The 27,343-nt window shown below is 41.0% G+C and overlaps 1 long non-coding RNA gene across 1 annotated transcript in view; it reads left to right on the top strand.

Moving 5' to 3' along the window:
• LOC140528699 (uncharacterized) overlaps positions 1–27,064 on the top strand; it is a 48,355-nt gene extending 21,291 nt beyond the window's left edge. The window contains exon 3 of the long non-coding RNA XR_011975272.1: positions 26,318–27,064. This is a non-coding gene — a long non-coding RNA (uncharacterized lncRNA). The remainder of the gene's footprint in view (positions 1–26,317) is intronic.
• Positions 27,065–27,343: the final 279 nt, after the last annotated feature.

Genomic DNA, 27,343 nt, shown 5'->3' with positions numbered 1-27,343 from the left:
TTCCTGAGTGCCCTGTTTTTGCCAAACTTGACTGAGAGACAATATGACCTGATAGATAGGGAGTTGGCTTCAGAGTAAGGGAGATGTGTTTTTAAGCGCTTCAGTCCTGCCTATGATATATACTGTGTGACCCCGGACAAGTCACTGAACCTTGGACTATAAATGGCAGAGAAAGTGCTGACCTTCGTTAGTAGAGGGAATCACCTCATCTGAGGGTTCCCTATATCAGAGAAATCATAGATTTAGTCCCTCTTTATGAACATTCAGGGCCAGAGGAAATTCATTCGAAAGTTTTCTAAAAAGAAATATAAAAAAGTATACTTTAGGGTCCTACCTCTTTTAGGTACAAAGGATTTTTTCCCATTAGTCTCTGTAGCCAAAGCCCAACTCCAACCATCCCCTTGGTATATAGTAGTTTCCCTGTAAGCAGCAGTAAATCCAAAGAACCTCAGAATCCTAAATTAGCCCCCCTTCCCCCCTGGCTCTTCGATTGGGGAAACTTGGTTTAAAATTTAAGTAAAACCTTGATGCTCCTCCCCAGGTTAAGGAATGGCTCCAGCTCGCCTTTCCTAGGATGCTCTGTCTCCAGAGGAATGTGATGTATGTAGTATGTGGTGTCTGCAAACACAGAATGCCTACAACTGCAATTAGACTAGTTCAATAGAGGTGTTAGCCACATTTCAAAGTCTGAACGGCCTCATCCATGAAATTCATAATGGGATGAAAGTTCCATTCACAGACTGACAACTTCAAATGGAATTTGGGTAATCTTTTATTTATTTACAGGAGGGGGAGGAAAAAATAATCCCATGTCCTCTCCCCTCCCCCCTCGTCCCCAAGCCCCAAGGATAAAAATGAGGTTTGGGATTAAAATATGAGTGAAGCAATGCTATATTTAAATTTGCTGTGGAAAAATGGATCTTCTTGTCAGCAGGAGGCCAGGGCAATAACCCTTTCTTGTAAACCTCCTTTCTCCAGTCCCCCAACCCCAGCCAGGCTCCCTTTCTGGACTTTTTGACTGAGATGAAATGCCCCATAGTGTCAGGGGCTATGGGATTCCAAAGAATCCTACCAAGACCCAATACTAATTGGGTCCAATTTATCCTGCCCCAGGACTGGACCATTAGTAGTTTGTGATTGAAGACACTGCCTGGATTTGCTCCAGGAGCCAGAGCAGGCCTTTCAAGATTTTCCTCGGTTGCCTATTTTAACTGATGAGGATTGCTGTTTAATTAATTCCCTAGCTCCCCCTCTTTTTAACCTAAGCTTACCTAAGTCATTATTCCATTAGCTGCCTCTTGGTAGATCTTTCAGTAACTTAAGTTCATCTTATTTGCACAAAAGCGGCCGCTATTTGCAGTATTAAGTGAGCCATGAGAGCAAAGGGTGGGGATTTATCCGTAATTACAGTAGGGTTCTTGCTTGGATCCCACTGCTTCTTTCATTCAGAGTCTCTGGCCAGAGCTGGCGCCAAGATCCCCGAGCTGCCCTGTGTTTATGCCATTGAGACTGGGACAATATTTCAGTGTGGAGCCAAGCCACGGGGATCCACTCTATAAAACCCTCACTAAAAATAGCCGCTCCAGTCCTTCCCATCCCCCACTCTCCACGCCCCCCCCCAGCTCTCTGCCCTTCTTCCGCTCCCCCCAACTCCCTGTCCTTCTTCCCCCTCCCCCCAGCGCCATGCCCCCCTTCCCCCATCATCAGCAGCACCCTTCTTCCATTCCCAGGGAAACAAGCATGCAAAATTGGCGGATTCTACCAGCTCTAGGGTCCCCACAAGCTGCTTTCTTTTTTTTCAGCAGCTTTAACTCGGAATAAAAGGCATCAATTAGCAGCCCTTAGAACTGACAGGACAATTAAAACTAAGTTGCAAAAAAAAAAAAAAAAAAAAAAAAAGTGTGTGTGTGTGTGTGGGGGGGGGTTGGGGTGGAGAGACAGACTTCCAACGCATTCTTGTTGGTGACAGCTGCATCTCTTACGGGTTTTTAGGAGGCTGCATGTTGCCTGCTACTAGCAGCTTAGGGGCGCTTTTCCACTTCCGAAGTGAGAATGTGGATGAGAAATAGATTTCCCTGGGCAAATGTGGGTTCCCAGAGTCAGTCTGAGTGAGTTGGAAAAATTAAAGGGAAACCCCAAATGACAACCAGGATTGTTCCCAAATCCCTTATTGGGTCTCAGAAAATTCTTATCATAGCAAAGAATAAAATACAACGAGATCTTGGGGATGAGTGAGGAGCTCAGAAAATAGGAATGGGTGGTATAGGATTGACAGGGATTGATTGTATTGCATGCCATCTCTGCTTTTTCTCCTCAGAGCTAATGATATCAAGGGCATTGCTCAAATTAGACTTTGCATTTTTGGGGTCAGTTGCTAGCACAGGACTCCAAAGTTATTTTTAAAATCCTCCCAGACTAACTTTGGGATTAAAAAACAAAACAAAACTACTGTTAAACAAGAACAGTACTTGTCTTACTACTGGGTGACCTCTGCTCACAGATACTCCTGGGTTTGGGATGTGGCAACCTGTGAGGGTGTGTACATGTGGGAAGATGAGGGAGGGAGGATTGTCTTACACAGATTGTGATTCATAACCAGGGCAGTATTGATTTTTGATTTGTTGTTGCAGAGGCAGAATGCAGGAACAATGAATTTGATTGGTGCTGGGTCTATTATTGGGGATGAGAGATGAATTTGTCTATTAATTTTCATTTAGTAACATAATCACTATAGTTCTTATACATGTAAATACATTATATGCATACATACATACATACACAGATGTATAGTTCAAGGGGTCTTTCTCAGTATTTTTTTTTTTTTGTGATCTTGTACGTGCTTGTCAGTCTGGTGAAGCCTATAGACCCCTTCTCAGAAGAATGCTTTTTAATAATTGGAGGAATTGCTAAATTTCAGTCTGAGGATAGTGAAAATAAGGATGGAATTTTTTTTCTGCCATTGAAATTGACAGATCCTGTGAAATCTACCTATGAACTCTCAGGAAAAAAAACTACAAAAAACTCTCATTGCAGTTCTTTAAGGTTTCATCATTGTGGGGTGGTGAGCCAGGAGACCTTAGATATCAACTGGTCCAATTCCTTCATACACAAGGAAGTTGAAGCACAGTCACAGAAATATAGAGCAGAAGGGGCCTTAGAGATTACCTAATCCAGGTAATCTTACTTCATTTAAGGGAAAACTGAGGCCCAGAGATGGAGAATGACTTGCCCAAAGACAGTCAATAGCAGAGCTGGGATTTGAATCCAGGCTCTCTGGCTCCAAATCTGGTGCTTATACAAATACTTTGCTCACAGACAACTCCTGTGAGGTACAAGGATGAGTATTAATTTTCCTATTTTACAGGTGAGGAAACTGAGGCAGAGAGAGGAAGAAATTTTCTCAAAGTTACACAGGGGTTCAAATGTAGATGTCCTGATTCCAGAGTCAGGGCTTTATCCCCCACTCCATACTGCCAATGTATGAATGTTGGTATGCTCAGTGTTTTCTAGTTAATTTCTTTCAAATGAGCTCAGTTTTCCAAACTAAACTAAATTCCCTGAACAGACTCTATTTCCATTTACTTTATATTTCTCCACTGTGCCCAATAAGAGGACTGCATACCCAGTGGGTTCCTGGTACAATTTGTCCACAGAGCCATAACTAGGACAAGGTGACTAGGGCTTTGTCCCAGGGTATCAAAATTTAGAGAGTGTTAATCCTTTAGCTGGTAGAAAAAACTGAGTTTAGCACCTAGTTAGTAAGAATGATTAGTTAAAATAATAAGCTACCTGATAGTGGTTTGCTTTTTCCTCTGGTGAACTCTTTCCAGGACTGATCATGCTCTGTTTCCTCCCCAGCTGTAGCCTTCCTCAAAGTGGCTTGGTGAAGTATATATGTGTGTGTATGGTGGGGGTAAGATGGGAGTGAAGTCTTTGCTTATAGGAGTTATTTTCTCTTTAAGGTCTTCTCTCCCACTCCACTTGATTCTGTCTTACAAAGTTGATTTAAGGGTACCTTTCTTCTTTGTCTGAAGAACATTTTGGGGACCTTGCTATAGATATTAGAATTGGTACATATGACTACTGTTGATTGACAGATATCAAACTCAGGGAATTAAGACCTGTGAAAAATAAGTGGAAACTTGATCAATAGTTATATCTGCTTGCCTTTCTCTTTTGATAAAAGGAAAGAGAAATGAAGCCTTAATTTGTTGGGGTCTCACTTTCTTTAACTTTTACTTCTGAATATCTCCCTTCTTCACCTCTTCCAGAGCTCCATCTAGCACAGTACAGTGAAAAGAGTGATAGATGTAGAGTTGGAGAACGTGGGTTTGAATTCTAACTCTGCCATTTCCTACCTTGTGACCTAGGGGCCACCATTGAACTTTTCTGGGTCTTAGTTCTTCCTGGAAAATGAGGAAGGTGGTACAAAAGGACTCCAAAAGTCTCTTCTAGCTCTAAATCTATGCTCCCATAACTTAAAAGAAGGGAAAAAACCCAAGCCAGCATGTCAACTATGTCTGATAGCATATTCAATATTCTACCACTATATGTTCTTCAAAGAAAGGAGGGAAGTATATTTTCTCAACATTTTTCCAGACCCAAGTTGGATTATCATAATTGCACAGCCTTTGCAAACCAAGATTTTCCCAGAAGGAAACCGAAAAAACAAATTCCTCAAAGAAAATATAACCTGGATTGTGGAAATTCATCGATCATGTGACCTTGAGCCAAGACTTTAAAGAGGCAGTGGAAAGAGTATACTGGCTTTGGAGTCAGAAGATATTAACTACCTCCTCAACTTTGGGCAAATCTATTCACCTTTCTGGGCCCTGTGTTGCTTCATTTGTAGAGTGGTGGAGTCAGATGAACTCTATGGTGCATTTTAGTTCTAAATAATATCTAACTCTGGATATCTAATCCAACTTGCTTATTTGAAGGATGAAGAAACCTTTCTCTACCCTCCTTCATCCCAAGCCATCCAGGCAACGTTTAACAAATGTTTGGTTTATTATAACTCAGGTGCCCCTTCCTCTGTGACACATTCTCAGCTTCCCCCCAGTTAAAAACATTCTCTCCCTCTTGAAAATACATTTTATTTACATATGTCTATGCTTCAGTCATCCTAAAATCATTTCTGTAGTGATTCCTGAGACTTAGGAGATGCTTGGGTAGTATATTATACCTAGAATTCATTGTATACGCTGATGGAATTAGTGCAAATTACTTTTTACTTTTTGGTGTTGTTACTTTAGTTTGGTGAAAGTGGTTCAGTTACGCAGCTAGGTGGTAGAGTGGATAGAGCATTGGGCTTGAAATCAGGAAAAACTTGAGTTTTAATCCAGTCTCCAAAGCTTCCTTACTGTGCAACCCAGGACAAATCACTTAACTGCTGTCTGCCTCAGTTTCTTCATCTGTAAAATGGGGACTATTATAACACCTACCTCCTAGGGTGAGGATCAAATGAGATAATATTTGCAAAGTATTTTGCAAACCTTAAGGTACTATACAAATGTTAACTATTATTATTGTTACTTTTAGCAGAACTCCTAGTGTGGGATCTTAGAAGGAAGTTATATTTTATTTTTAAAAGCTATTATTTAAATTATTAATTTATTATTAGTTATTATTATTTAAAAGTTTTATTGGTGGCTTAAAAAATCATTGCAATTTCTGGAAATTACCCTTTCCCCTCCTCCTACCCATTATGAGACCCTCCCTGTAACAAAGAAATATAATTAAGCAAAAACATCCAATATGGCTACTTGATGTAACAATGTTTGCAACATTCTGCTATAGTAGTTCCTCCCATCTTTACCAAGAGGAAGACAGATCATAGATTTAGAGCTGGAAAGGACCTTTAGAGATAATTTTGTTCAGCCTCCTCATTGTGCAGAGGAAGAAACTGAGGCCCAGAGAAGTTAGGCCATGTAGGTAATTATTAAAAAAAGTCAGGATTCATATCCAGATTCTCTGACTGCAAAGATAAGGCATGTCAGAATATAAGAAGCCAGGGAAATGGGATTCTTGCTGAAGCTTGAGTGCCCTGCCCTTTCCCTCTTTCCTCACCAATGAAATAACGCCCATAAATGCTCCAGTCTTACAGAACTTATGAATCATATTCCTTTGTACTCTGGGAAATTCTTTAAAAGTTTGAGATATGTTGAGAGATTCCTGGCTGCATTTGAAATACTTGAGGCTTTAGGAGATGTGGCATTCTATTTGCAAAGAAGAACACATAATGTCCATTTCTAAAGAGAATATTCCAGTCATAGCCAAGCCTGAGCTTATATGCTAGTTCAGCCACAAGTTAGGATTCTAATATGAGACTCAATTCATTAAAGGAAGGCTCATTGTAGATGAGTTTCATTTGGATCCCAGCACCGAAACTCTTTCAGACTTATGTCTCCTGAAGGCAGAATCTTAGGGGCAGCTAGGTGGCATAGTGGGTAGAGCACTGGGCTTGGAGTCAGGAAAACTTGAGTACAAAACAGAAACTTACTAGTTGTGTGACCTTGAGCAAGTCACTCGTCCTCTATTTGCCTTAGTTTCCTCAACTGGAAAATGGAGATAATAATAGCACTTCCCCTTTCCCCCCAATATTGTGAAGATTAAATGAGGTAAATCTAAGGCACTTAGCACAGTGCCTGGAACATAATGAGCTATATAAATACTAGTTATTATTTTTATTATTACTGTCATGCCATCTTTTAAAAAAATAGCCCAAAGGAATATTTAAGGTTGGTTGAAGGACAGCAAGAATCCGAGGTGTATCAGATCTTGTGTTTTAACCCACAGTCAAAGGAGAGCTAGAGAAAATACAGCACTTAGGTTCTTCCATCAGTAGTGCTCAGTTAGGTTTTAAGTATTTTTCTAAGAATCCTCTCCAAACCTCATGAGCCTCCACCAATGTGTTTTATCAGCCAAACATAGGGTATTGTTCATTAAAAATATAGTTAATTAAGTAGCAGTATAAATAAAATAATAATAGAACATTTCCCCATAAACCCTGGTATTCACATGTGTTGGACATATGTGACCAGCACACCTAACATGAAGGGAGACATATGCAGGGAACCTGTGTGACCAGGCCACATGATCGGAGCAACAACTCATGCCTATAATACTACAAAGCTGTTAATGTCTTCTACTGACCCCATCATGTTGCTTAATGCTGGACCTACCCGTATTATTCTTGCTGCCTCCTACCAGGAGAAAATGTGACTGGGTATTTTGGCAGCCCCTCCAACACTGACTATTCTCATGATTTATTACCTTTCCTAAATTACTAACAACACCCTCACCTTACAGATGAAGAAACTGGGGGCAAGAGAGCTGAAATCCCTTGAGTCCTAGGATTTGCTCCCTTCCTCCATTCCTTTCCCCAAGCTTCCTATCTAAAGTAACAGAATCAAATCATTTGAAAGTGATTCCTATTAATTAGCCTTTAAGATCTGAGAAATAAAAAGTCAACCGTTTGATGTCACCAGCAAAAAGTTGTGGTCTCTGCCTTTGACACTTACTCCTTGTGTGACCTTGGCCAAATCATTTAACATATCTGATGTTCAATTTCCTTATCTGTAAAATGAAGGTATCAGACTAGGTGTACTCTAAGATCCCTTCTAACTCTATGACCTTATAAAACAGAACTCTGTATTGCTATATGATCATGAGAAAATCACTTACCTCTCTTTAAGCCTCAGTTTCCTCATCTGCAAATTTTAGGTAATCATATGTGTTCGATCACTGCTTTACAATAGGTAATATTGCACGTGGAGATAATGCACGTGGAAGGGCCTTGTAAATTCTGTTACAGTAGCAATCAATGTAAGCTATAAATGAGATAATGAGATAATGCTCGTGGAAGGGCTTTGTAAATTCTACATTAGAGTAACAATGTAAGATATAAATGTCATCTAAGGGTGGGGGAGGGGAGGATAAAAAACAGTGGATTGTGTGATTCTTTCTCTGGAGGAGCTCACGGAGGGAGGTGATGACAGCTGCACCAAGCATAAGCATTGATGAAAAGGCATAGCTTAGCTGCAGACCTCTGGATATAGGACTTGTTCCTGGGGCACCATCTATTCCATCTGGTGGTGCTACAGCTGACTAGGGAGGATGAAAGGCTACAATTACTGACAGCAGTTCGCATTTACATGTACTTTAGAGTTTGCAAAGTACTTTCCTTACATTATCCCCTGTGAGTTACTTAGTCTAAAGAGGATAATATAATTTACCCCCATGATTCTCTATCATCAGCTGTGTAGTTCAAAGACTGGCATTCCTATCCCATTCTACCATAGCCTCCCATTGTGCCCTATGGATTTCCTATTCTATTGTTAACAAACTGACCTTCATGGTAGACCTATGCTCTCTCTTCAGAAATTATTTAGCATGTATTTTGCATTTTAATTTTCTATGTACATGTATAAGTATCAGTCATTCAGTCAACAAACATTCATTAAATGCCTGATATTTACCGGGCACAGGACTAGGAAGAAGAAGAGATTATGGGCTGGTCATGGGGCATGAGTTAAGGATGATGAATGGAAAGCTAGAGTGTTCCCCTGGTACTGTTAAGAAGTCAAATGAAATCAAGGAAGGTATTCTGAATTTTGAGTGAAGCCTTTATGTTGAACCTGTGGGAGGATGTGGACAAGATGTGGCAAAATATGAGAAAACAGGGAGGAACTGTCATCTGTATCACTATAGGGAACATCTATATTGATGATATCACATATCCATTTGTATATACACAGTAGACTGTTAGCTCCTCCAGGCAGGGGCTGTATCGCTTTTGCCTTTGTATCACCAGAACACAGTAGATGATTATTAAAGGCTTGTTGAGTTGATCACAGATTTAGAGCTAGGAGGGGCTTCTCTAGGTCAACTTTGGCTCAATTTATAGTCATTTTTGTTGAGGATGAAATGAAGACTCAAGAAAGTTATGTTGATGTGATTTCTTCAAGGTTTCTCAGGTAGTAAGTGGTAGAATTGGTATTTTAAGATCTTGCGATTCCAAAGTCAGCACTCAGTTAGTTTGGAGCTTGTTCCCCTATGATATGGCTGACTCTTAAGTAGAGGATAGCACTCCTTTGGTGCTCCCATGTTTACCTCCCTGCTTCAAATTCCCAAACTTTTGCCTTTTAAGGGTAGAATGGAGCTTTTATGTTAGGTATTAAAATCATCTTGCCCTTTTGTGTGCCACTAATTTAAGTTTATAGGATTGTCAAATAACAGATGAAGAGCTTGAAGGGATCCCAGAGGTTATATCATCTAACCCCTTCATTTAAAAATTACTTTTAATTAAATTTTCTAATTTTTATTGATATATTTTGTTTTTATACCACACACATTCCTCAAAATATCTCTGTTCCCTCCCAGTGATTCATTCCCTATAATAAAAAAAAAGTGAAAATAAAACAGTTCAACAAAACTAACCAACCCACCAAACAGGTCTGACATTATATGTAGTGTTCCGCATCCTAAATTTCCCACCTTTGCAATGAAGGGAGATGCATTCTTATATTTCTTCTGTGGGATCAAGTTTAGTTCATTATCATTTCATAGCATTTATTTTTATTTGCTTTGTTGTTGTTTCTATTTACATTATTGTAGTCGTGTGTAGTGCGGCATTGAGGCATACAGCGGATAGAACGCAAGGTGTAGAGTTAGGAAGACTCATCTTTCTGAGTTCAAATCCAGCCTCAAACACTTACTAGTCATGTGACCCTGAGCAAGTCACTTAACCTTGTTTGTCTCAGTCTCCTCACCTGTAAAATGATCTAGAGAAGGAAATGGGAAACCACTCTAGTATTTCTGCTAAGAAAACTTCAAATAGGGTCACAAAGAGTCAGCCACAACTGAACAACAAGAACAAAGCCATAGTTAATGGTTTTCTTTGTTCTTGCTTATTTCACTTTGCATCAGTTAACGTGTCTTCCCATAATTCTTGCTGTTCATCATATTCATTGTTTCTTATGGTCCAGGGATCTTCTACTACATTCATGTACCACAACTTAGCCATTCCCTTATTGTTGGCATCTACTTTGTTTTGAGTTTTTGCTACTACAAAAAGTATTGCTATAAATATTTTGATGTCTGTGTGCTTTGTTTTCTTTTCTTTTCTTTGTCTTTGACCTTCTTGGAGCACATGCCTAGCAGAAGGATCTCTGGGTCAAAAGGTATGGTAATTTTAGTGATTTTCTTAACATAATTCCAAATTGATTTCCAGGATACTTGGATTAATTCACAGCTCCAACAATCATGAGTTAGCCTGACCATATTTATGTAGCCTCTCCAACATTGACTATTCTCACGATTTATTATCTTCCCTAATTTGCTAGCAACCCCTTTGCCTTGCAGATAAAGAAATGGAGGCCCAGATAATTGAAATCACTTGTCCAAAATTGTGTAGTTAGTGTCAGTCTACATACCCTGACTCCAATCCATTGTCTTTTTTTCAATACACCATTATGCACATCAATCTGCTTTTTGCTTATGGGTCCTGCACCTCATGTGGGCAGCTAAGTGGCACAGTGGATAGAGCACCAGGGTCAGGAAGACCTGAATTCAAATCCAACCTCATATACTTACTAGATGTATGACCTTGGTCAAGTCACTCAATCCCACTTGCCTCAGTTTCTTCATCTGTAAAATGAGATGGAGAAGGAAATGGCAAATCGCTTCAGTATCTTTGTTAAAAAGAAACCCAAATGGGGTCACAAAGAGTTGAACATGACTGAATAACAACAATAAATATTTGTAAAGTATTTATAAAAATATTTATGCACATTTATGAAGTATACAGGTTTATAAAATATATGTGCTATCTTGTTTACATTCTAAAACACAACAATAGACATTTAAAAGGATGAGATATAGATGAAATAATATTCATTCTAGAGTCAGAGGGAGTCATTGGAGTTGATCGATTAGAGGAGTGAAATGGTTAGAAATGTACTTTAGGAAAATCACTAACAGCTGAGTGGAGGATGGAGTGGCCACTCGAGACAGAGATGCCAAGTAGAGGCTCGTGGCAATCGTCTAGGTGAGATCTGATGAGGGCTTGAACTAGGGAGGTGGCTGTGAGAATGGGGAGAAGGCTAAAGACTTGAGATGTGTTGTGGTTGACAGGATTCTACAACTGATTGGATTTGTGGGGAAAGTGAGAGTAAGGCGTTAAAGATGATATTGAGGTAACTGGCAGGTTGGAGATGCTCTTAAGAGTAATACAAAGTCAGAAGAGGAGTGGGTGTGGCTAAAATAAGATACTGAGATATGAGATAATGAGATATGCTTGTTCAGTCCTATGAGAAGCCAAGATAGAGAGGATTGGTATGTAGTGAGGTAAAAGCAGGGATAAATGAGATCTTACCAATAACACTTGTCATTGTGGGTGTTGTAGGTAGTAGTTAGGTTACAATTACCCTGAGAGCTTCCCTAGGGTGGCAGAGAAGAGGGAAGGTTGCTGAATTAAAAAATAATGGAGAAAAGCTGAAGGTATGGCCGAATATTGGACATTAAGGATAGATGTGACTGAGTTGAAAACAATCCCCATGATGGTGGCTTGTGAGTTATCTTTTTTTACCCTGTGATTGGTTGATCACCCACCCTTTGGAGGCAGTCCACTGACCCCACTTTGGAGGCCACTGCTCTAGAGATGGACCTGAAACTCCATTGAGTCAGGGAATATTGAAGACTGCAGAGAGTAGCTATTCAATCATTATGAATTAAGTACCTACTATTTCTATTACTAATTGAGGGCACCACCATCCTCTCAGCCACTCAAGTTTACAACCTTGGTGTTATCTTTGTCTCCTCAATCACATTTGCTCAATATGTCCAATCTGCTGCCAAGTCTTATCCTTTCTACCTTCATGACATATCTTGATTATATTTCTTGGTTACATCTCTTTCTTTTCCCATTCTCATCTCCACTTCCTTCATTCTGACCTTCTTCACCTCTTTCGTGGACTATTACAATAACCTCATAAATTACAAAACCTCTCCCTCCTTCAAGTCTTTTTCCTCCAGTCCATCCACCACAGAGCTGCCAAAGTGCTTTTCTTGGAGCATATGTCTGGTTGTGTAAGTCACCCTACTTACACAAGAAACTCCAAGGACTTTCCATTATTTTCAGAATCAAATTTAAAATGCTCCATTTGGAACTTAAAACCCTTCACAACCTGGTTTCTTCTTACCTTTCCAGTTTTATTATACTTTACTCTCTTCCACAGACTCCATGATATAGTTACACTGTCCTACTTTACTATCCCTCACATACTGCTCATCTCCAGACTCCATGTCTTTGCATGGCCTGCTCTCCATACCTAGATTTATCTCCCTCTTCACCTTCTTATTCTGACTGATTTCCTTGGCTTCCTTCAAGTCTCAGTACAAAACCTCACCTTTCTGCAAGTGGTCTCTTCTAATTCTTCCCTCTTACCTTCTTCTCCCTTCCCCACCAGTTAGTGCCTTTCATCTGAGATTGCTTTTATCTAATCTATCTATTTATCTATCATCTATCTATCTATCTATCTATCTATCTATCTATCTATCTATCTATCTATCTATCTATCTATCTATCATCTATCCACCTATCTCTATCATCATGAGCCACATGTACATGCATATCATATATGCAAATACACACATATAAATACACATAACTTGTCATACTTGCACATAGTTATTTTCATGCCATCTTTTATCATCAGAATGTGAGATCCTTGAGGTCAGGGATTTTGTTTTTTGGGACATAGTACAATGCTTGGTACATAGTAAGCATTTTTTAAAATGCTTGTTGGTTGACTGGGAATAGAAGCACAAAAATACAATAATCTTCACCCTCATTTTGAGACCTGAGGAAGGACGTGGACACAGAGTAGTTGCAAAGAAAAACCTATTTGAGCTCAGAATTATTCTCTAATAACCTCTTCTCCTTTCCAGCCTCTATCCGTCATCACCCCTCTTTGTCTCTTTAGGGAATCTTCTCTCCTTTATTTTTTTTTCTTAAATCTAGCACCAGGAAGGATGACTCAAAATCCTGCCTTAGGGCATGAAAATCACCCCAACGTTGGGCCAAATCCAGTCTAATGAGGAAGGCAGGAGCATAGACAAGACGACTGCAGGCTGAGTCCTGCTGTTTTAATTTAACTACCATTGGGAGTAGGGGAAACAGTGGAGGTATCCAGCAAAGCCTGGCCTGACCCCACACAGCTTCGAAGGTCTTGTGATCTGGGAACTTAATGTCTGTCCCCTCTAGAAATCCCTCCACTTCTGATCAACAAACAAGCAAATCGTTTTCATTTGTTTGTTTCTTTTCACCCTGGGCAGATAGTAAAATCAGACCACCAGGAGATTGTGTGCCACCTGAGAAGGGCCATAAGAAGGGGTCCTTACATGACCCAAAGGAGTCCTGCAATAGGTTGTCTCTGGAACTTTAATATCATCAGTGACTCAACTACCAATTAAATGGATTATTTAATCAGTCAAAGCACTAATCATTCTCAACCCAATTTGCTTGATGAGGAAGCAGAGAAAATATCACCAGAATAATATCAGAGGGAAACCAGGTAGGGGTTTTTATTGTTTTATTGTATTTCAGTGGGAAAACCACTGGATTTGGAGTTAGAGAATCTGGATTCAAATTCAGGCCCTGTCACTTAGTACCTATGTGATCTTGGCTAAATCATTTAATTTCTATGATCCTCAGTTTCCTTATCTGTAAAATGAAGGAGGCTGGACTAAATGGTTTCTAACGCCCCTTCTCGGATTTAGAGCAAGACTAGAAATTGCCAACCCCCTCATTTTACAGATGAGGAAACTGAAGGTCAGAAAGGTTTAAGTGCCTTATTTAAGGTCACACAGGTACTTGTGTAATATTTCTTTACAGAAAGTGGTGTTAGTCAGTGATAAATTCTACTGCCATTTTATCATAGCAGACTTGAAGCAGGAAATACTGCTAGTAAAGCTAGCTGAAAGAGGATGTTTCTAACCTGCTTGATGAGTGTTTAAGACAGTTTAAAGACTTTAGCCCTTCCGTGATTCCTTCTTTATCTCACCCTGGGGGTAAATAACAGGGATGCTAACCCAGTCGGTTAAGGGCAGACAAAAGTGGTTGCCTTCTGTTTTCCCAGAAGCAGGATACTTTGATTGCCTGAAAGCAGATGGACTACAAATTCAACCTCCCTAGTTTTTATTCTCCTTTCCAAAGGCCAAGCCCCTGAACACAACACACATTTCCAAGTCGTTTTTAATTTGGCATGAAAATGACTACTACATCTCCAGTGGGAGCCAACGAAATTAATGTGAAACACACGGCTGGATCACCATGGCCTACTAAGTGTGGCAGTGAGCCGTGGGGGGAAGGATAGGGATTAAAAGTGCTCCCCCCCTGCCATTTCCTATACCTATGGGTCTTCAAAGGTTTGAACTATTCATCTGAAAAACTGAAAGCCTTCACAAACCTTCCCCTGCTTGGATGCTATTGAAAGAAGTATGGAAAAGAATTTTGCTAGACATGGAGCCCCAGATTCCTTGGGAAAGTTGATGTCCATATGACTAGGAGTGTGAGATATGAGCATGCACTTCCTCACCTATGTTGCAAAGAGAAAGGTACGGCCCAGAATTGTTTTCTAAGCACTGTCTATTGAAAAAGTTCCTCTGGTTTTGGTATCAAAGAAAGTTGATAAGGAAAGAAAGAGAGAGAAAGTGAACAAAGGAGATAAAGAGAAAGATGAGAGAAAAAATAAAGAGAAAGACAGGCAAGGTAGGACATTTATGTGGTGTGGTAGAAAGAACACAAATCTGGGGATGAGAAAATCTGATTTCTGCTGATATCTTTCCGTGTGATCCTGGACAAATAACTTTACCTCTTGGTGCCTCAATCTTTTCATCTAAAACATAAGATTGGAAGAGAGCAGGGATTCTTAACCAAGGATTCTGTAGGTAGATTTCAGGACATCTGTGAACTTGCATGGGAAATTATGTTTTGATTTTTTACTAATCCAAAGGCAATCCAAAAGTTTTCGTAGACTGTCCAAGGGTTTCATGGCACAAAAAGGGCACCTAAATTAGATGGTCATGAAGATTCCTTCCAACTTTAGCACTGCACAGTCTTATGATAAACTACCAACATATACGGGACTTAGGAAGGAAGGGTAAGGCGTAATAGTGAAGAACTTAAGAATATCAGTTACCCGCCTCTAATTTTCCTGGCACCTTTGTGTTAATGTCTTTATCCTATCTCTCTGTTGGCTAAACTAAATTCAGCAGCTGCAGACATGCTAAACAAGCTGGCATTGGTGAGTGGACCAGTGTTGCCATTGTCTAACCTTGCTGTTTAAAGTACAATTCTTCAGGAAAGGCTTCTCTGATTAAACCTACCAGGTCTGGTCAGTCTGCATCCCCTCAGCATTTCGGTGTCTGTTTTGCAGTATAAAGTACCTGTTTATATACATATTTAACAAGACTTCAGTTAGATTTCGTAGGCATGTATCCCATTCCCTTGTTTGACTGTAAACCACTGGAGGGTAGGAGAATGTTTTCTACTTCTTTTGTTATACTGCTTAGTAAGGAACTTTACACTCAGTGAAAACTCAGTACAGATTATTCTTGTATGTGAAGATCGACTCAAGATACAGAATGAGGCGTACATTCTTGGACTTGGCCAATGAAGGAATTAATTTTGCATGACTGTATATATTTGTTTTTCTTTTCTCTCTTTCTCTCTCTCTTTCTCTCCCCCCTTACCACCTCTCCCCTGCATTGGTAGTGGGAGGATAGAAAATAAATGCTTGTCAATTAAAAAAATTTTTTTTTAAAAAGATGACACCATTGATCCACTGTCCAGAGGATTCAGGCAGACAATTCCTCCTGTCGTTAGTCGGGCAGAGCTGTTTTGAGCAGTCCACATTCTCTCATCTAAGGCTCCTTTGGGAGACATCTGGCTATGGTTAGGGAGTGAAACCTAGGGTTGTTGGATAGATCTTGCTGGCTAACTGACAACTCTCTGGTGAGTATTTTAGGTCCAGGGCTCTCCTGCTTAGGAAGTGAGTCAGGTTTTGCTTGCATCTTTTTTCTGACTTTGTAGGTTATAAGTTTTGGGTTCAAATTTGTGCTCTATTTCACTGTCTGGGGTAGTGATGCTGAGTCAATCATTTCATTTCTCTGGGATTCAGTTACCTCATGTAGAAAATAAAGGGATTGGATTAAAGGATCTCTTTTTTTTCTTTTACCTGGACTATTTTTAAATTTTTTTTAATTTATAGAATAAAACAAGTATTTCCATGACATAGTATAATAAAAAAAGATAATTACACATAAAACTGCAAATCTTTTAAAGCTTCTTCCTATTCTAACATTGCGTGATTCCTAGGCAGAGGCTACTACATATGATCTTTATTCAGCCTTTGGATATCAAGGAATAATGTCTCCAAGTTCACCATCTTCTCTTGCAACTCCACTGTCTTCCCTGGATTGGGCTAATTAATTGGCTCTCACTCTGGCAGTTCCATCCCCATGACTATGCATTACTGTTGAGAGACATAAGAGTCCTAGCCTGGGGAGCAGAATACCTAGGGTCAGGTCCCTCCTCTGCCAGCCACTTTCTGGGAATTCATTTAATATGCTTTTATTTGTTCATCTATAAAGTGGAGATGATAACTCATTCTATCAGCCTCACAGGGCTGTTGTGAGGAAAGCCCTTTATAAAATTTTAAAGTATCATACAAATGTGAATTCTTACTATGATTTGAATAAGAACAATCTCCAAACCTCTGTGTTAGTCAATAAGCATTTATTAAATGCCTCCTATGTTCCAGGCACTGTGCTAAATGTTAGGGATACAAAGAAAGGCAAAAGACAGTATTTGCCTTTGATGAACTCACAGTCTAATGGAGAAAATAACATGCAAATGAGTATGTATAACAACAAGCAACACAGGGTAAACAGGGAATAATTAACATAGGGAAGGCACTAGAATTAAGAGAAATTGGGAAGGATTTCTTGGAGATATGGGATTTTGGCTGGAACTTGAAGGATGGTAGGGAAGCCAGGAGGCAGAAATGAATAGATAACATTGCAGACGTGAGGGACAGTCAGTATTTTGGGGGGTGACAACGATCCCAACTTTACTAGATCTTTTTCTTTAGGTTGTTCTCTAGAGGAGTTCTGAACCTTCAAGGGTTCTATTTCATTGGAATCTCTAACCCTCCATATTAAATGAGATCATAGAATTATAGATTTGGAACTGGGAAGGGACCTTCTAGTTCATCAGGTTCAACAGATGAGGGAGCTGAGGCAGAGACTGATTAGGTGACTTGGTCAGGATCATACAATTAGTCATACAAGTGTCTGAGGGGAAATTTGAACCCAGTTCTCCCTAACTCCAACTAGCACTTTTTGCACCACTCTACAATGTTTTCTACCCTGGGAAAAAATGAGATTGTATTTTTTTATAGAGGCATGGTTGCAAATGCTACTAGCAAGTGAGGAGTGATCCCTGAAGCACTCATATGCCTCCGCCTCCCCTGGGACTTGGAAAAAGGAAGCTGATTGTTTCCAACAGTTGGGGAATGACTGAACAAACGGTTGCATGCAAGTACATAGGGTATGATTGTGCCATAAGACATAATGAATCTGAAGAATTCAGGGAAACTTGAAAAGACTCGTACTAACTGATACAGAGCAAAAGCAAGTAGAACCAGAGGGACCATTTCCATGATAACTAGGATAATGTAAACAAGAACAACATTGAAAGATGTCTAAGCTCTGGTTAATGCAAAGAAGCACCATGACCTTGGAGGACTGATGGTCTTGGTGAAGAGGTGGTAGAGTATAGATATGAAAAGAAGTACACACATTGTCAAATTTGCAGAGCACTTGGCACGATGCTTGGCACCTAGTAGATGCTGTATAATGTTAGCTATTATTGCTGTTAACATTATTAACATTGGCCAATGTATTGATTTGTTTTGCTTAACCATACTTTGTTACAAGGGAGGGCTCAATTGGGAGTGGGATGGGCAGTCATCGGGGAGTGACAAGGATGTAAACTGACTCTGGAGTTAGAGGATTTGGGTTCAAATCTTCCTATGATGCTTACTACCTGTATGACCTAGGGCAAGTTACTTAACCTCCCTGGACCTTAATATACTCACCTGTAAAATGAGGGGACAGAACCTGATAGCTTCTAAGGTCCTTCTAGCTTTATATCTAAAGATCTATGTTAAAAAAAACCTGCATCAGTAAAATATTAGAAAAAAGTAATATTTACCTAAATGACAATAATACCTACCACATATGTGGTTCTTTAGGATTATAAAAAACCTTTTAATGTAATATCTCACTTGAACCTTATAACAGTCCTGTGAGGTAGGTATTATTATCTCCATTTTACAGAGGAAACTGAGATCGAGAGAGATTAAGTCACTTGCCCAGGGTCACATGGCGAGTCACGCCAAGACCAGCACATATGTACTATATCACCCAGCTGTTGATTCACTTTCTGGGCCTCAGTTTCATCACCTGTAAAATGAAGGAACTAGATAAGAGGACCTCTAAGGTCTCTCCTAGCTCTTGGTTTATGATCTCGCAATCTTATGTTACTTTACTAAAACACTCAGTTTTTAAGGAGCGTCAAGCCCTCCACATCCTTGCGACATGGGTGAATTTGGCGTTGGGACTGCTCCCCAGTCGATTAGTTCAGGGGCATCACTGGGCCACTGCCCGAGGAACCTTACCTGGGCTGCTGTGAAAAGTATTTACTGAAGGGTATTCTTTCAAAACCACTCCTTTGCTTTTGACCACTTTCGAGCATTCTTTCTCAGAACAGGAGTTCAGTTGCAAGCCTCTCTTATGCTTGGCCCAAAGACAGCTCTTCTACTGTCAAAACCCTGTCTCCTCCACTGGCACAGAAATCCCCAAGTAAATGAATGTGTTGTACATCAGGAGAAAATATTGTGTCCTGGCTGGGTTTATGTTGATTGTAGCCCAGTGGTTTGATGATTACCACTGCTTGAGCCTGCATATTTCTTTACCCCAAACCCAGCAGCTGAGAGGGCCAGGTCAGGCCCTAGGCAGCCTTCTCATTCAGTGTGGACTTTAGCCCCTGAAAGGTGCCCTGTAGCTGACAAAGTGCTGTTGATCAGCTGCCCTGAGCCCGGAGAGGACTTCAGTGGATAGCAAATTGCCTTGTAGCAAAGAGGCCTGGGTGAGACAAGAACGCACCAGTATTCTGTCCGAGGGAGCTTTACGAATGTCAGGGTCTGATGATAAGTACTTGGCAGAAACTGTACCTTAGAGAAGCTCGGATATGGCACAGCATTCAGCCCCGTGCCTGGGCCCGGTCCCCGTGTGCTGATCATTGCTGGCGTGAGTTGGTCTGTGGCTAGCTTGGTGCTCTGTGCCCAGTACAACGGAGGCTCTGAGGAAGACCACTCTGTGGAGGCATCCGAGCAAATAACTGATGATGCTTCTGCGGAGGCCCACGGGAGGAATTTGGTGCTAGAGCTTTGGCCTGGACACCACATCAATGACTGACTGTGGACATTCAAGGGGATGGGGGGCAGGGCTTGAAAGATTTATAACTTAGAGTCCTATTTGGAGGGAAACTAAAGCAAGCGCAACTAAATTCTGGTTTGGACTCAATGGCTTCTAAGGTCCTTTCTAAGCTTCAGCCCAGGGATTTTTAACTTACTTTGTGTTCTAAGTTCCTTTGGCATAGCCCATTGAAGCCTATGGTCTCCCTCTCAGAAGAATAGTTTTGAATGCATAAAATAAAATAAAGAGATTACAGAGAAAACCAGTAATATTGAAATATGATTATCAAATGAAAATAAAAACAAGTTCATGGACCCCAGGTTAAGAATCCCCAATTTAGATCTATGAAAAAAGGTAACAATAAAATATGTTTTGAAATGGTGTTTGAGGAAGGCCTCAGGACTGAGCTGACCATTACCAGCTTTTGACAGGGTTTTTCCAAGTCCTTGAATCGAGGTTGAATTCCCCTCCAGGTAATAAGAGACATGCCCAGTGGTGTCTGGGGCAGCCCATGTACTTTTCTCACAGTGGGCTGAGCAGCAGGGAACTGAAGGCACTGAACGCCTTGTGGCCTGGCTTCCTGGACTAGCTCAGCCTGGTCTGGAGGAGGTCATTCAGTCTGGGATGAAAAGAAGAAAGGGGTGTGTATGTGCGTGTGTGTGTGTGTGTGTGTGTGTGTGTGTGTCTGTGTGTGTGTGTCTGTGTGTGTGTGTGTGTGTGTGTGTGTGAGAGAGAGAGAGAGAGAGAGACAGACAGACAGACAGACACAGACAGACAGAGACACAGAGAAAGAGACAGCTAGAGAGACACACAGAGAGAGTGAGAGACAGAGATAGAGACAGACACACAGAGTGAGACAGGCAGAGACAGAGACAGAGAGACAGAGAGAGGAAGAGAAGCCTCCAGATGAAATTTTGGGGCCACTATAAGTTAACGTGAAATTTTATTGAGGTAGCCAGGTGATGCAATGGATACTGTGTTTGGCCTAAAAAAAAGAAGACAAAACCTGAGTTAAAATCTGACATCCAACCAGCTGTGACCCTGGGTGGATCATCCAACCTCTGCCTGCCTTAGTTTCTTCTGTAACATGGGAATAATAATAATACCTACTTCTCAGGGTTGGTTTTTTAAAATTTTATTTTTAATTTATGAAATAGAACAAGCATTTCCATAACATAGTATAATTTAGAAAGATCATTGTACAAGACAATGCAGATTTACTATGTAACTTACTTTTTTTTTTCTCCTTCCCCTTGCCCCGCCCCCGCCCCTCGCCAAACCCTAGAGTTATCTACCAAGGACCAAATGATATAATATTTGTAAAGTGGTACATAGTTGGAGGTCCATGAGGAATCTGAGACTTAGAGAAATTAAGCCTAGGATCATATACTTAGTAAGTAGTTAAGGCAGGATTTGAGCTCAGGCAAGTCTTGATAACTCCCAAGTCCACCATGCTATCCACTTTACTAATGACCTTCACCGTGATTTCATTATTCCTTCAGCCAGTGCAGAGACCTCTGCCTCAGTAACTGGTCTTCAGGAGCTGCTATGACCAAAATAATGAGTCACCAGTTGACCCACTTTCTGGTGGGGACCTGAGCCCCTCTTTACTTATCCAGCTGGGTCCCTGGGCAACACTACCCATTGGGTTATTGGGCCAACATTCCAATCATCTCAGGCTTGGTGATAGGACCTTCTCAAGGGTTCCCTATCCTGGGATGACCTTTTAGAATTCAAGGTCACCTCCATGACACCATGAGGTTTTGGAGAAGGATTCTAGTGGAGGCCACATCCTTTGGTGGTGCCATTTTATGCACAGTATTGATTGAGTTAACACAGGCTTTACCTCTGCCCTTTAGTCACTTAAAATCTCACATAAGCTCTTTGTTGTTGTTCAGTCATGTCTGGCTCTTTATAACCCCATTTGGGGTTTTCTTGGCAGAGATACTGGAGTGGTTTGCCATTTAGTTCTCTAGCTCATTTTACAGATGAAGACACTGAGGTAAGCAGGGTTAAGTGACTCATCCAGGGTCATACAGCTAGTGAGTGTCTGAGGCTGAATTTGAACTTACATCTTCCTGACTCCAGGCCTGGCATCCTATCCACTGCACTATCTATCTGCAAATAGGTTCTACTGAGATGGGATGATCTTCTAGTTGCATGTATACCTGTGAATATAACCTGTATGTAGTAAGCAGTGTGGTATAGCTGGAGAAAAATGAACTCTAGAGACAGAGGAACTATATCCAAATCCTGTATCACTTTATTGTGATCCAGGATGCTAGTGGAACCAATGTGGGGTTGAGTTAACCCCTACATTCCCAGCCCTGGACAACTGGGGTTGCTGTGAGATGAGACAGTGGTGCAGCAACTGTAGAACAGTTTCATTTATGGGAGAAGATTGACATGAGACCCATCTGTGTGTCTTTTGGGTAAGAAATACTTTAAAGCAATTCTAGTAGGGAGTTCCTGAGACCCTAAGAACTTATGGATCGCTTTTGTCTCTTTGCAGTCTGCTAGGTGACGCAATGGACAGAGTGCCAGGCCTGAAGTCAGGGAGACTCAGCCTCCTGAGTTAAATCTGGCCTCAGACATGTACTAGTTTTGTGACCCTTCCTTAGTCCCTTAACCCTGTTTGCCTCAGTTTTCTCATCTGTAAAATGAGCAGGAGAAGGAAATAGCAAACCATTCTAAACCACTACTAAAAAACTCCAAAGCACCTTAAATGGTATCACAAAGAGTAGGGTACAACTGTACAGCAATGGGCTTCTTTTATCTGGTTACTTTGCTGAAAGCTCTTATTAAATAAATTATATAACAGAATCCTTTGAGTGGACCATTGCACTAAGTATGAAACTGATTGGAATACACTTGCTACCCTTGTGATCATTGACAAGTCACTTAATTTCCCTGGGCCTCAGTTTAATCATCTGTAAAATGCAGACCTTTAAGGGAGAGACCTTAAATATAGGATACAGGATATAAGATCTAGAAGTCAAGCATGCTTAGTGTCACTCTCCAAGTGGCTAGAGCTCAGTGGCATACTTAGACCCAGGCAGCAAGGAGGATTTGTCCAGGGGAGAAGGAATCTGGCAGGCTAATCTGATTGGGTAAATCTACACCGATCACACTCCTTAAGCTCACTCGGTCACCATCCAGACAGGGGTGGGATTTGGGCATGGAGATGAACAATTTTCTGGGAAACACTTTGGCACTTGTGAACACTCTTTCCTGTTGCATGGAGTGAGAGCACTTGCAGATGAAGAGCAGAAATACAACATAAATCTGTACAGTGTCACAGTAGCACACCCTAACTAGCCTCCTTGCTGCTCTCCAACGTCCTCATTCCATCCTCCATCAGTCTTCATGCAGATTGTCTCTGCTCCTTAAGATTTAGAATCCCTTTCTTTCAAGACCCAGCTTAGGTGCCATCTTCTCTGTAAAGGTTTCCTCATCTCCCGTATCCCCCTTTTTTAGGGACTCCTTTCCTCCTCAAATTGTCTAGCATTTACTTATTCTTGTTCCCCTTGCATCTCCTCAATTAGAATGGAAGGTCCTTGATGGCAGGGACTGTCTTGATGGCAGGACATTGTCTTCTTTGCTTTCCCATGCTTAGCACATCATTGATTCTTCAGCAATTAGGTTGTGTTGAATTGAATTAGACTGAACCACATAAAAAGATGAAGCAGAATCAATTTCATTAAATCTTGGAGCTTGGTGATAATGTCCTAAAGAATCATAGATTCTTCAGATCTCAAGTGACTGTGAAATTATCAAATTGGACCAGTTTCTCCATGTGAATTTCTTAGACAATGTCCCTGACAAGCAGAGATCTGGCCTCTGCTTGAAAACCTTCAGTGAGGGGGAGCCTGGTACCTTCCTAGGAAACCTTTTTTTACTTCAAGATAAGTCTTATTGGCTAAACATTCCTAGTTACTTCAACCAATTCACATGTGAAAAAGCCTTGAGTCTGTTTATATTACAGGTTCAACTTCCTCATTTTAAAATATGGAAATAAATCTAAGGAAGGGGTGAAGGAATTTGCCCAGTCATGATTACTGTTACTTAGAGGCTAAGTTAGGACTCAAATTGGTCTTCTGGTTCCCTGCCCACTGCTCTTTCTTCCCATTGAACTAATATGGGTTTCTCATTTGGAATAAAAACTAGATATGTTGGGTTGTTAGTGTAAGGGAATCCCATGTGAGGAAGTTCTCTCTACCCATGCAGGTTGGCACCTTTTCTGTAACTTGTAGTCTTTCTGTTGTTTTTACTTTGTTCTCAAAGAGGACCAACGACATTAGAAGGTGAATTCTTGACTTACAAGTGAATTAGATTTCAATGAGGCAGGGCTGTGCAAAGTCATCAACCTCACTCTCTCCTCCAGAGTCATTGAGTCCAGTGGCAAGACGTAGGTCAAGACAACTGGAACTTGTAGTCTTAGAGAGTGGCCTAACAAAATGAGAGGCTAACTGCTCTGCCCTGGGTCACACAGCTAGAAAGTGTCAGATGTAGACCTTGAACCCAGGTCTTTCTGAGTTTGAAGCCAGCACTCTATTCACTCTACCACACTGTAGGATGGTTTACAGGATTTTACAGAATGATTAAATTTTAAGGGTTTTCTTTTTGAGTGAATGATTTTTTTTCCTCAATTTTAGTGGAGGGAGGTTCAAGGTGGTGTCATTAGGTAAGATTTTAGGAGTTTTTTTACTGGTAGGTGATTTGGGGTTTTATTCTCTTTTTTTTTTTGAGGCAATTGGGGTTAAGTGACTTACTCAGGGTCACAGAGCTAGTAAGTGTCTGAGGCTGAATTTGAACTCAGATTCTCCTGACTCCAGGGCCGTTGCTCTAACCACTGCATCACCTAGTTGTTCCTTTGGGTCTTTATTCTTACCCCTTCTCCTCTGGTCTCTTCCTTCTAGTCCTCAGTGCCCACATACTGCCCCCTGGATGGCTTTCTTCCAACAACTGATTGAACTTTAGCCATCTTAGATTCATTTCCATCAAAACCCTGTTCTCTGTTAACACAACAAGTAGAATTAACTGGTTAGTGTATTATCTATTTTAGGCGACACATTTGCATTTTAATACCAGCCTTCTGGAGACACAGTGCCACAAACCAGGTGTATGCTCCTAATGAGACCATAGCAAGTCAGTGGAGAAAGGACTTTGGGATAGGTAACTTTGGGTGTCTCTTGAGTCATGTCACTTAGGGTCTGTCTGTTTTGCCTTATACAGACAGGCATCTCATAGCAAATGAGGAGTTGGGAAGCTGTCCAACTGGATGGATGGGGTAGAGGGGGTTTGAAGTTAATAGCTCCATCACTTTCCCCACCAAGATGCAGTCCCTGATTTTTTCTTGTCTGGAATCAATCACAGTCTGAGCCTGGAAGTGGGATCCAAATCAGGATGGCCTATCTGAGGGTACAACCTACTGACACCCACCAGTCCTAGATCCATAGAGACATGGTACATTAGAGATGGAAGGGACCTTAAGGTCTTCCTCTTATTGCATGAGTACATTGTCCTTGGAGTTATTCATATATTTCTTATTCTTATTCTCTATTATACTATATGTTCCATGTGGCAGGGACTATGTCCGCTTCTCTGTAGCCTTTTCAGAACCAAGAACAGTGTTTTGTCCTCAGTCAATACTTCTTAACTGATTGAATATAATAACTGCATGTTATATATTATAACTTGCCCAAAGTCATAGAGCTAGTTAGTGATAGAGTTGAGGCTAGAACCCACATCTCCTGACTTTCTATGCCAATGATTTTTCCACAATACCACACTGTCTACTTGTATTCTATGCTGCTCTCCCTCTTCTGAAATCTCACTTCTTCCATGAAAATTTCCTGAATTGCTCAGGGGGTGACTGTTGGCTCCCCTCCCCTCCATTTTTGCCCTTCCAGGTGGAACATTACTTGTAGTTCCCCATACCTAGCTTCCCCTCTCCTGCCCTTCTTCCTCCTTCCAGTTTGTATTTCCTTCCACCTCTTGGGAATCCCTAGCACCCTTCAGGTTAATGTTTTCCATTAATTCCAGCAGCTCCTTAGCTTGTCCTTCATAATTTGTCTTGATTAAGTATAGTCATGATTAAGTGCTAACTCCTACACTGAGGTCTTTCTTGATTCCTTCTCCAATGGCTACTGAAAATTATTTTGTGTAAGGGGAGTTGACTAGAGTAGCTCCTAATCAACTTGATGAGATTGCAGGCTGTGGACTTTTGCCTGAATGAAACCTCCCCATGTAGGTGGTCATACATTCTGGTTCCTAGACAAGTGGGCATAGGGAACCACTATGATTGGTTTCCCAGTGACTGGGGCAGCCTCCAAGTTGGCTATCAACTAAGAGTTGTGGGATGAACTTTTGTTAAAAGAGTTGATCCTAGGGGCAGCTAGATGGCACAGTGGATAGAACACTGGCCCTGGAGTCAGGAGGACCTGAGTTCAAATCTGGCCTCAGACACGTACTATCTGTGGGAGCCTGGGCAAGTCACTTAACCCTGACTTGCAAAAAAAAAAAAAAAAAGAGTTCATCTCTCTCCCATGGTATATAAAAGTGTATTAAGATAGCATGTTGGGGCCTTTGAAGTTCCAGGCCAGAATACAATAAGGAAAAGTGGTGGAGGAAGGAGATCTTTCTCCTCCCCTCCCCACCGTCTTCCCAATCAGGGTGACTTGTAGCAGAAGCATATGGCCAATATGAGAGGTAGAATTCCTAGATTTCCAGAGCTCATACTCTGCCTTTATTCTTCTTTTTCTGAATACAGGTCAGACACTAAAGTTACTGAGAATGGATTTTCCCAGTCCTGGGGGCAACCTTGTAGGTATTTAGGGGTTGGAGAAATTCCAAGTTCTAGAGTTCCTGAATTTGAACATTTGGACACTATCCAGAGAAGCATCCCTCGTGGAGAAGGACCCTCTGTCCCTGATACTACCAATACCAAATGCTGACCTACTGCTACCCCTGACCAGATGAGCCCAAGAAGACTGAACACAACAGTTCTCTTCCCTGAGCCCCCACCCCCAGACCCCGATTTCAGCCTGACCCCTGAAGCTATCTTCCAAAGGAGCAACCTTTACAGTGAAGGAATCTGCCTTCTTTTCCACCATTAAAGTCAACTGTTGATCAGCTGCTACCAATGATTGGCTGAAGTCAGGATCCTTGGGAATAGTACCATCCCAACCCAGATCATTGGACGAATTCCAGCCCAGCCACCACCATGCATCCATCATCCAAGGAAGCAACCATTGTGGATATGAGACCTGGTAACTGTCTCTGCAGTGACTGCAGCCACAACTACTGAAGACCTGGGAAACAGAAACTCTCAACACCAAAATCCTTGGCACTGCTAAATTTTTGACAACAGAAATGGAAGTGGTCTTATCAGAGTCAATGACATTAAGGAAAATGCTGTACCACAAAGATCTGCTGGGTCTTTCTATCTGATTTGCAGCTAAAGCTTCCTGTATGGGTTACCTCCCTCTATTAAAATATGACATCCTTGAAAGCAGGAACTATATCACTTTTCTGCTTTTATCTCAGGGCTTAACATGTATAGAAAATATTTAATAAGTGTTTCCTCATTCATTCACTCATTTATATATTCATTTCTTCATTCCTGTTTACCCTGTGCAGTTCTCATGCATGTTTTGTAAATCATCCATAAGGCAGAGAACCTTCCTTGAATTCTCTTGACATTGAATAGGGCTGTTCATTGGCTATTCCTTGTTTTCTTATTTGCAGCATGGAGGTTTTCTAAGGTTATGCCAATGGAGTGCAAATTCTACCATGC

The sequence above is a fragment of the Notamacropus eugenii genome, chromosome 2, assembly GCF_028372415.1.
Source record: "Notamacropus eugenii isolate mMacEug1 chromosome 2, mMacEug1.pri_v2, whole genome shotgun sequence".
NCBI lineage: Eukaryota > Metazoa > Chordata > Mammalia > Diprotodontia > Macropodidae > Notamacropus > Notamacropus eugenii.
The sequence above is the reverse complement of the archived record's forward strand: the minus strand, read 5'-3'. Positions and strand labels throughout refer to the sequence as shown.